We start from the raw sequence: 12,576 nt of genomic DNA on the forward strand, positions 1-12,576 counted from the left end.
CCAGGTTCCACTATATTATAATAAGTAGATATGTATGTGGGATTCCTGGTGCACTTTTGGAGCCACTAGTAAACTAATGCAAATTCAGTCTAATGAACTAAACAGAAAATCTCTTGTCCAAAGCTGTATGCTTCTAAGCTGTTTTATTGAAAAATTTCCGTAAATCTTTAAAAATATTCATGAAAAATCTGTCGGAAATTAATGAAAAAACTACTTGAAAAAAAACCAATGAAAAATCTGCTAAAGTCAGTGAACAAAAATTTAAGTTTGGTTCATTAGACTGGATTTTGCATTGATTTACTAGTGGCCTCAAAAGTGTGCCAGAACCCCACATACATAATTATCTACTATAATTACTATATATTGGGTTGAAAGTCAATTTTAAAATGTAGAATTGATTTAAAAGTCTGAATATTATTAATTATTCATAACTCTGTATTACCATTTCTACAGAATAATAACTTACAATAATAATAATTGTAATGAAAATTTAAATTAGTTATATTTCCTTGTGATGTAGCTCCTAAATTCAATATTTCTCATGTTTATTTTTAGAGTCAACATTTGAAGCCCTTTATGTTGATAGTCAATTTAAAGAAGTTGACTTACTTACTAGAAAAAGTGTTTCATTTGAAAGACTGCTTGGTAAAGTCTATGAATTGAGATCATTTGTTGAAATAGCAAACGATTTGGTTGATATTAAACACTTTAGTATCTTGAGGTAAGCTTTTTGAATTAGCTATTTATACATTAATTCTATTGAAGCAGATGGGGTTGCTTATTATTGAGATAATTTTATATTTAATTATTTATTTATTCTCACATACTGCATATTAAGTTATGCCTGAGTTATAACTTGTATTCTCTTAGAAATGTTTAAAACACAGAAGTGTAAAATTTGTAATTATGTTATAATTTAGAATTGTTAATTGTTTTAAGTAACTAATGTAATTTATCTCTGAATAGATATTCCTATTAGTTGTCAATGTAGAAAGAACAAGCGGCTCTCTTTTTTTACTCCCTTGCTTGGGATAGTACTTAAGCATCTAAATAGGTTTGACATTTTTTTCAGAGAAGTGGATAGACTTATGGGTCGTGTTTAAGAAACCATAGTTATATTCATGATTTTCATAAAAAAAAAACAAAGCCAATATATTCATTGTTTCTACATGAAATTGAGAACATAGTTGTTTGGTGAAACTGTCTTATTCCCCTCATAGTCATGTTTGTTTTGATACAAGGTATAAGATACAGAAAGTCTTGTTAATATTAGGAACCTACACTATTTTAAGTAAAATACAATAATATTTTAACTTTGTGAATAAAACTTTACTACAAATTTATAAAAGAGTTTAGTACTTTAAACAAGATAGTTAAACGCCCAATGTAAATAAAACAACATACAAATATAAATTGTTCAAGGATCATTACTTGTTCAATGTTCATGACAGGATTTAACAATATTGGCCTTGTGTCACCAACAGCCCATACCGGCTATTTGTAAAGATGGCATAGCCATTATTGGTCTACATTGGCACAATCTTGTAAACTGAAATCAGAGTTACTTAACTGTCTGTTTACTTCACAGGTTGCAGCAAGGAGAACTTACTAGAAATATTGAAGAACACGTTAAAAATTATGAGGAGGGTTTGATGTACGCTATTGTCTCATTGCATATTAAAAAATGCCAGAAGTGAGTATCTTAATAAAAGAAACAATGTATTCAATGCATTTGCTATTATATATTCAGGCCTAAGGTACCTAGCAATAGTAAATAAAAATCTATTGATATGTTGCACATGAGTCATTTTAAGATGGAAGATGTAAACCAGTGATTTTAGAAAAAGTATTTGGAAAATAATACAATACTTATTACATTAGTCATTTTAATGTAATTTCTTTCCAGTCAGTTGTATAGAATTCTGTGTCTGTGATATATATATATATATATATATATATATATATATATATATATATATATATATATATAATTATACATACATACACATACTATGGATAGATATACGAGGCGTGTTCAGAAAATAAGGACAGTTTTATAAAAAAACAAGTAAAACAATTTTTTTCAACACAATTTTATTTCTACATGAAAGCCCAAACAAACAATTTTTCGTCATTGTTTCCACCGATGTTAAAACACTTGTAATAGCGGGTGATCAATTTGTCTATACCCTCTTCATAGAAGGTTCCTACCAACAAATTTAGCCACAACTCCACGGCAGTTTTCACTTCATCGTTGGTTTCAAAGGGTTGGCCACCTAGCTCGCGCTTCATGTGCAGGAACAAGTGGTAGTCAGACGGTGCCAAGTCTGGACTGTAAGGCAGGTGATCGAACTACTCCCAACGAAATTGTAGAACCAATGTTTGAGTGTCATCAATGGTACGGGGTCGAGCATTGTCATGGAGCAACACAATTCCATTACTGAACATTCCTCTCCGTTTCTTTTGAATTGCTCGGCTTAGTTTTCTTAAGGTTTCGCAATACCTTGCCGCATTAATGGTTTCACATCTTGGGAGAAAATCAATCAGCAAAACACCTTTCCGATCCCAAGATAGTGCACATGATTTTTGTGCAGGCGTTGTCGACTTGAATTTTTGTTTCTTTGGGGATTGCGTGTGTCGCCACTACGTTGAATGCTGCTTGGATTCCAGTGTTACATGACGGACCCAAGTTTCATAACCTATCACAATTCTGTTTAAAAAATCCTCACCATCAACACTGGTACTGTGTGAGAAATGTCAAAGCACTTCTGAGTCTCTTGGTTTTGTGCACGTCAGTGAGCATTTTTGGAACCCATCAGGAACACAGCTTGCGATAACGTAAGCGGACCGTAACAATTTTGTACGAAAGAGTGCATGCAATTTGTTGGAAATCGTCAGATAGTGTTTTAATAGTGAAACGTGTGTTCTCTTGAATTTTTTCATCAACTGCCCTTACCAGATCATGTGTGATGAGAGAAGGCCGACCACTCACAATCGGTGGAATCACTAACTGTCTTAAATATTTTAAACATTCAGAGAAAACTGTAAACATAATGTAGAACAACAAAAATGGTGTGAATCAATAGTCAGTGAACAAGGACGACTAGTGCGCATGCCTGGAACACAATTGCAGCACTACGGCGGCAGTATAAAGAAACGGTACTCACTTTCTGAACACGCCTCGTACTATACATTTATTTATAATGATTGAAACATATATAATACTGTGGTAATAATATTTTTTTAACTCGAATATAAAAAAACAATAAAATCATATTTGTAGTCACAAAACATCAATGTCCGAATTTGATGGCATCTATCTCAAAAGACCTTACACAATTGGAATAGAACATAGTCACCATCAAACGTTTTATTATCACTGTAAAACATTTAGTTTTATTACTGTAAAAGTTCAGAACCATCTCCATCAACCCAACTAATAGCAATGGAGTATCTCCATGGAGTGTTTATATGAGTATAATTGGATAGGACTAAATTGTAACATGGAATATAACACATGGGCAATTTGTTTTTAACACATGTATTTCATTTTAAGGGATGCTGTATATTATTACTGACTCATGGGGATTGATAATTCTGTGGTATATGTGTAATGAATTCATAAATTTTCATAAGTAATCTTACCTCTCAGCCACGCTTAGATCTAACATTCACATTTCATTTATAGTGTACAGGAAATTAAAAATGGAATAAAATGAGACAGACAAATTGACTGGATTGTGCTAGAGTAATTTCAGTGATCCAAATAACATGTGGGTTAGGAAGAGAAAAAGGGTAAACATATGCTGATGATGAGGTTTATACGATTATATTGTGAATATCTAATTAGTTAGGTAATTAGACACACAGAATGAACGCCTACCATCAGTCAGTTCCAGGGGGCTGTCCTATTCCTTCCTGAGTAAACAAGTAATTTTTGGACACAATTCAACTGATAACTTGGGCAGTCTGTAGATGCACACAAACTTGTGATTATTAAAACTGTCTGTAGTGGAGAGGAATAAAGCATAGCACGCTTGTCACGTTGCTTATGGCATCACACAATACTGATAGCCCAGATAGTCTGTAGATGCACACAAACTTGTGATTATTTAAACTGTCTGTAGTGGAGAGGAATAAAGCACAGCACAGCTTGTCACGTTGCTTGTGGCATCACACAGTACTGATATCCTAGGCAGTCTGTAGATGCACACAAACTTGTGATTATTAACACTGTGTGTAGTGGAGGGAAATAAAGCACAGCACAGCTTGTCACGTTGCTTATGGCATCACACAATACTGATAGCCCAGATAGTCTGTAGATGCACACAAACTTGTGATTATTTAAACTGTCTGTAGTGGAGAGGAATAAAGCACAGCACAGCTTGTCACGTTGCTTGTGGCATCACACAGTACTGATATCCTAGGCAGTCTGTAGATGCACACAAACTTGTGATTATTAACACTGTGTGTAGTGGAGGGAAATAAAGCACAGCACAGCTTGTCACGTTGCTTGTGGCATCACAAAATACTGATATCCTAGGCAGTCTGTAGATGCACATAAACTTGTGATTATTAACACTGTGTGTAGTAGAGAGGAATAAAGCACAGCACAGCTTAACATGTTGCTTGTTTCATCACACAATACTAATATCCTAGGCAGTCTGTAGATGCACACAAACTTGTGATTATTAACACTGTGTGTAGTGGAGAGGAATAAAGCACAGCACAGCTTGTCATGTTGCTTGTTTCATCACACAATACTGATATCCTAGGCAGTCTGTAGATGCACACAAACTTGTGATTATTAACACTGTGTGTAGTGGAGAGGAATAAAGCAAAGCACGCTTGTCTTCTAATAACACTAACACGTCTTGAGCTGCAACACAGTTAGTTCACAATGGCATGAATGGACACGGAGGGACACACACACACACACACACACACACACACACACACACACACATATATATATATATATATATATAGGGAAGAACCCATATTTATTTTAACTTCCAACTAATGGTGGGGGATTAAAAGAAAAGAGAGAATCACCTCAAGATTAATATGAAATGTGCTATCATCTTAACTGTAGATCGCCTAAAGGGAACAGTTAGTGACAAGTACAATGTACGCTATCAAAATGGCTTGATCTGTATGGGCCAATAGAAAGTGAGCAAAGGAATGGTCTGATGTCTGGACTTTACATGGCCAGTATAATATAATTTTAACTACTATACCTCTATATATATAATATGTAATATTAGGCCGAGATAAATTACTTAGTAACCCATAACAGCCTAGTCTAGTCATATGGACACAGTTGAACTTGTAGTATTTACACAGAAGTGGTCACTGTCTGTATTAATATGTATTGTTACGGGTTAAACTAGCTAGTATATCAATTCTTTAACCCCATAACAGACTAGTATAGCCATATAGATACAGTTGTACATGCAGTACTCACACAGAATGTAGTCACTATCTGTATTAATCTGGGCTGTGACAATTTAAAACAAATGTAATATTATGAATATTATACAGTTAGGTTAATTTATGGACCTAGTAATAAAATTGATAGACACAGCTTTTCATTTAACTCAAATCTATTCAAGAAGTAAGAAACATCCTTTTTTTTTAAAGATGATTCTAGAATAATTTTATCGGTGAGCAAAACAATGCAACGTAAGTTGTGGAATTGCTTATATTAGTTCAAAGTTGAAATGAAAAATGTCCAGAACCAACCTACTTTTCTTACATCTCAGGGAAAACTGAGAAAATAGGAAAAGTGTTAAGGAGACATAATATTAAAATTGTATTGAATGTGTGAGACCGCCTAGTGAAGAACATGATTTCCATTGTGTACACCTGTGTCTACAAAATACAATGCAGTTTTGGCTCAATCTACATTGAGGAAACAAAAATTATAATATTTACACAAAGTAGTGAACACATTAGGCACACAAAATATTAGGATATAGGAAAATTGGCCTTAATTACAGTTACAAAACCAAACAGATAATAGAATTCAACTCAACAAGAGCTGGAAAACATTCCTGTTATTCAAGAAACTTCAAGAAAAGGAGACAGTGTCAAATTGTTATAAAGCTAGCAGCTTGTGATGAAGAAGCCATATTGGTCTTCAGCCAATATCATTTGTCCATGCAGTTGTAATTTCGTTGTAACATCTTTTGAGTAAAAGAGGCTGTCCAGAGCATGGCTGAAATCAGAAAGTTTTTTTGAAAAAATATGTTTATTCATAAAAAAATAAATGTATTTGAAATTATTGTACAAACAAACAGATAAGCAGGAAAAATATCAAATCACGTTACTCAGCTCAATAAAAAAAATTAAACAGAATTCTCTTAATCAGTAAACAGTTTTATTAGAAGCTGAAACTAATTATCTGTAAAAATTCGAGTGAATTATATTGAATTAAATATAATTCACTTATATAGTTTATACTCATCAACATAACATAAGAAATAAAAATAATATGGCTGTTACTCAACATAGATAGCAACTTGTAAAACTCCAAAATTTATGGGAGCATGATTTCATAATCTATACCAAATTATTTAAAGTCAATAGAAAACTATAAATTATTTAAACTAAAACTCAAAGATCATTTAATACATTTCACACTGTATTCCTTCTTTGAATATAATAAAGTAATGTATTTATGTAGTCATCATTATGTATTTTATATATAACCTTGTGAGTTAAGGATAAAATTAGCTATCATGTTTAGCCCTGGTGGTGTATGTTAAAGTTTGCCTGTACAATAAAAAGCTAATTCTTGTCCCAGAATAATAGACAAGTTTGAATACGTGAAGAAGCTAGCCCTGACTGTGCCCAAGAGCACGGAACAGCTGCTGGCATTGGGTCGCTACATGCTATACTCCAACACTACATTAATGGCTCTGATGAAGGAAGAAATCCTGGAATCGATCGGTGTAGCCAACAAAATTATTGACCTTGCTCCTATATCAACTGGCCATAGAAAAATGATTACAATCACTGTGAATTGGCTCCAAAATATAAAACTTGTATTTGATCAAAACTCAAGTGTAAGTACTGTTTTTTAAATTTAGCTGAAATTCATTATACATTTCTTTTAATGTTATGTGTAGATTCCCTTGTAAGAAAAAACAATGAAAATATCCTGCATTTTAAAATAGTTCGTAAAGTTTCAGGGAAATTGACTGTTTTTTTTAAGAAGTACAAATCATGCCCACTAATTTTCGTTTTTATTTTATATTTGTATTACTTATAATACAAAATTATAAAGGGTGTTTTAGGAGGAATCTGCCATACTGTACAAACTTATTCCTTTCATAAAAATAATGAAAAATTCGGATATGGGCCCGAAAATATTTTATTGGTGATTTATACAGGGTCAAAGATTTCACCTGAAATTTAGCTCCCTCAGTGAAATTAACTCACTCTGAAAATTTTAGGGTATTTATTGAGTTAGTGAATTAGATAAGTATTATGTAAAATGAGCTGAAAAACCTTATAAAATCTGTCTCATAACTATATCTCCAATAGTTTAGGAGAAAATCAGGGTAAAGCAAAAAAGGTTAGGGTCGAAAACACACTTTTTTCGCAGCGCATTTGCATTAAATTTTGCCAAAAACTTGGCCATTCAGCGAGACAGAGTATGATCAGAGACAATGAATATGATACTGAAAGTTTATGGTGACATGTCTATGGGCGATACACAAATAAAAGAGTGGTTTAGGCGGTTTAAAAATGTCGGTTTAATCAGTGGAGAGTGATGATCGATCTGGCAGGCCTTCAATGGCCAGAAACATTGAAAATGTTGAACGTGTTCGTGCAGCAATTAATGAAAACCATCTATTGACTGTCCGAGAGCTGGAAGAAGATTTAGGAATACCAAAATTGTCAGTTTGTAACATTTTACAAGAAGATTTAAAAATGAATCGTGTTTTGGCAAAATTTGTTCCTCGGCTGCTGACAGAAAACCAAAAGAACTGTCGACTTGAAATTGCACAGGACAATCTGGATTTGATAAAAAGTGACCCAGGGCTATTTAAAAAGTTATTACTGGTGATGAGTCATGGGTTTATGGCTATGACCCTGAAACAAAGGCTCAATCTTCACAGTGGAAAACTCGCGAAGAGCAACAGCCGAAAAAAGCAAGACAAAGTTGAAGCAATGTCAAGACAATGCTGACAGTTTTTTTTACCAGGAATATGCTGGTTGTTCATCAAGGATATGCTCCAAGAGGCCAAGAGTGAATAAGGAGTATTATCTTGAGGTCCTAAGGCGGGTATGAGATGCAGTGCAAAGGAAACGACCTGAACTGTGGACAAGCCGTGACTGGATCCTGCACCACGACAACGCGCCAGCTCATTCCTCAAATCTTATTCAACGTTTTTTGGTCAAACACGACAGTCTCCCTACAGTCCTGACATAGCTCCTTGTGACTTTTGGCTATTTCCGAAATTAAAAATTCCTTTGAAAGGAAAAAGATTTGACGATGTTGAACAAATAAAATAAAATGCGACGAAGGACCTGTTAGCCATTCTGCAAAATGAATTTAAAGAGTGTTTCCAGAAATGGGAGGAGTGTTGGAATAAGGTAGTGGCTTGTGGAGGGGAATACTTTGAAGGGGACCAGATTTCCGTTGCCGCCGAGTAATGTCAGTTCATGCCAGACATCAAGGTCGTATACTTTTTGGATACACCTTGTATATGTCGGTTAACAAAAAGGTTTTAGAATGTTCAGATCAAATGTCACATCAAATGATTGCAAATGGAGCAAAATTGTCTTTACAGATAAATATAATTTGTAACAGAGTTCATTAAAAAAATTCACATTTTAAAGCGTCTCATAACTGTTTAAACTTTTAATCTTTCAAGACAATAAATTTATTTTGAATATATTATGTTAACATGCCAACCAGTGATTTAAAGAGTAATCATACTAACAGTGTTTTATGACAAAAATTTACCTTCAAAACTAAAAATACACCTTCAGTTTAATACTTCAGAATGACAGCCGCACATGCAAACTATCTTTATTTTGATTCCAGTGGGAGGGATATTAACATTTATGATTTAATTTCCATTGTGTAAAGGTTTAAATACAATAACATAAATTCGGACCGTCATTCAAGATACATTGGTGTGAAAAAATTAAATTCTGAGTATATCCCAATAGAAAGTCAGATCATACTTGGGTGCCTCATTTTAAGAAGTTACTGAATGAAAAGCTTAAAGAATTATATGATTTGGTTAGCATTGCATGAATTTTAAATGTGCTTGTATCTGTACCATCCATTAAATTAATTGGCTGAGTGTTCTTTTAGGGGCAGAACAAATTTTATTTCTTTCTGTCTGTCTGTTCACCTGATATCTCGAACATGAACTAATCTATAGACTGGAAAATTGTGCATGAAGCTTTATTTTTATGTGATGAATACTGAGTTTGATAATGGTGCATGTCACTCCTTGGGATTTGGGTGTGATAATTAGGGAATATTTTTCATTGGTCTTACAGGTAACCATGATACCAATGAGGAAATATCTGAATAAATAAATTTGTGAACAAACTCAGTAAACCCATAAGAGATTTTAACATGTGACATATTAACACATGCAGCCTAACTATTCCAAACACATAAAACATTATTTTATGGTGACTTGGTGTGTAGACTTTTATCATTTAAACACTAATATGGAACCCAATTTAATGATAAATGTTAATGTATCATGTAGCAAAATATGTCAAGAGAGATTTCTTCTGTAAACTTAAAATTTTGCATGAAACTTCATTTCTACACACTTAAGAATGAGTTCTATAAAGTGCATGTCCATTGTCCAACCAAGGAATTTAGCTGAATGTGTTGAAGCCTATCCACTTACAGTTCGAGGACTTTAGCTGCGCGCGTGACCTTGAGTGTGTTGTGATAGGTGGGAGGGGTGGCAGGGTGGGGGTAGCATTATGCGCTGCGTCCCGAAAACATTTCCTGTGAGTCATGGGTAAAACCCTCCTTTCAGGAATCATATTGGCCCAAATAACTCATCACACTCACTACAATCAGTCTGTTTTGTGATAGTGCTGATTGTGGTGGAATTAAATAATTAGAGAATACCAAATAATAGCAATAATAGGACTTATCCTTGTTTTTCAGTTGTTCTAGTGTTGTTTAACGTGTTTTTGCGCCTTCATCTCAGCGGCTAGCACGTAAACGCAACCCGCCACACAGATAGCGTTTATTTGTTGAAAGGGTAGTATTTGGACCCTACGAGCACAGCTAAATTCCTCCAACTGTAGTAGGCTGACACAGTTTCTCTTTTGTTTGCTGAGGGATGTACAAATTTATTTTCCCTTTTATTTCTGTCATTCTACATGTTAGTAATAAAAATAAGCTATAGACCTTTTGCATTGAACCTCAGCAAACCTGGTACATGACACTTGGTGTGGCATACTCCTACCTTGTAATTAGATGCACCTTAATTGTTAATTGATGAAAGACACTCAAATTTGTTTGAATATATATGGTATTCTTTACTACTGCAATGCTCAAGGCAATGTATAAGCAACAAGAAGGTCGTCTTGTAATTTTAAATTAATTAAACATTTATGTACTGATATTAACGAGTGTTTGAATTGTTGAATTTTCAGATGTTTGAGGCAACCAAATTTGACTTGGAAGATATAGTCCGTAACAAAACAGACAATTTGAGAAGTGGTATTATTGAGTTTGCTGGAACATTAGTAACTCTAAATAACATTGATGATACAGAAAAAATCTTTGAATATACTCAGGTATTTTTCCGTTTATCTTCCAAGAAATATTTGAAGTCTGAATCAAACAAGTATTTTATAGTGCAACTAAAGATGGTTTTTAATTACAGTACATGCAGAAGAATTTGCGAATTATCGAAGGATTTTATTCAACAATAGAATGGATCAACAAGGAAGAAAAACTCTTTAATTTTGCTATTTCCACTTATCCACTCCTGGAAGAAGCAAAGGTAAAGTCCAATAATATTTTATTGAACAGTTAATTTAATGAGAATTTTAATTTAATTTATTAATAGGCTAAAGTACATTTGCATCAATGAGAGTGGATAAAGTACATTTGCGTCAATGCGTGGTCTGGTGGAATTGACTCTTCCCCATTAACTTGGTTTAGACACATGTTATTTAATCTATTTTATTTATGTCTTGAACAAAATATCTCTTGCCACTATAAATCTTGGCAACTCTTCTGAAAACTTACACACTACTGCACCAATTTTATAAAAATTGCTGCTAACATTTTGGGAGAGCATTTGACTAATTTGTTATCGGGTTTAGCTGTTAACAAAATCTCTGAATAAAACACTAAATTTAGAATCTTGTTGCTGAGATGAAAACCAAAAGTTGCTGCACTTGAGAAAGACTTCCAGCAAAAAAGATACCAGACATATTCTTGATTGTCTATAATATACAAAGAGGAAAAATAAGCATTTTAGAAGAAAACAGTTGTATGAGAAAGAATTTTTCATAGAACGTCTTCTAAATAGAGTTACAAAATAGTTTGCAATGGAGGTCAGAAGCTTGAGAACCAATTACTAGGTTGGGAGTAAAAGCTAAAGAATCCAATAACCATAGTAAAACAGCAGATGTTCAAACAATAAGTTATTGATTGTTTTGATCTTCTTCTAGTCATAAGAAAATATGCAGATTTCTTTCTCTCAGGAAATAATGTCTGCAATCAATTTCTAGTATTCCTTTTGATTGACACCTAAATGGCTCCTTAATTTTCCTCAAATTTAATTTAAAGTCTAGTTTATACATAAAGTGATCTTAACTTCAGTGAATATCATATGATTAAATGGATGATGGATGTTAAGATCCATCTTAGTATTAACTTTTCGTAGAATACTAACTTGAAGGTATCTAAATAAAATGAATATTTCCATATTCATTTTTTCAGGCAATAATATTTCCCTTTGCAAAATTGATTTTTACTAGCTACAAGTGGTACACTAAATATAAAGTTTTCATGGATGGTGCATTTGATGAACTTGTACCAGATGAAGTTGAAAGTTACGTTGATGAAAACTATAAGTAAGTATAATTAGCATAATAATATATGTACTGAAATTGTTTAGAACTTATTAACACATTTGGGACAGCCAAAATTATCGTACTTATTATACTAAGGTGCAATTTCAACCAAAAACTAAAAAAAATGCCCATCAAATTTTTAAATAAACATGTTCTGTAGTGATGAGTAGTGGCCTTGAACAAAACCTAAAATGCAGTTGGATAATGTTCAGAGATTATTAGAAAACCATTGTTATGTAACCCACTGGTGGGTCACACCGTCGTGAGCATGTTAAAATTTTCCAAATTTGTATAAAGAGAGGTGCCCACTTAGTGCTAGTGTTCACGAGTGAGGTCTGTATTGGAAGCCATGTTGTGATCAATCATCTCTAGCAAGACAGGATGTGTATGCTCAGATTTGGATTTTGTACATAAACATAACTTTCAGATATACTATGGCAAATACCCTTTTTATATCAGGATTCTGCTAGGAAAACCTTCTAGACA

The sequence above is a fragment of the Homalodisca vitripennis genome, chromosome 4 (assembly GCF_021130785.1).
Source record: "Homalodisca vitripennis isolate AUS2020 chromosome 4, UT_GWSS_2.1, whole genome shotgun sequence".
NCBI classification, from domain to species: Eukaryota; Metazoa; Arthropoda; class Insecta; order Hemiptera; family Cicadellidae; genus Homalodisca; species Homalodisca vitripennis.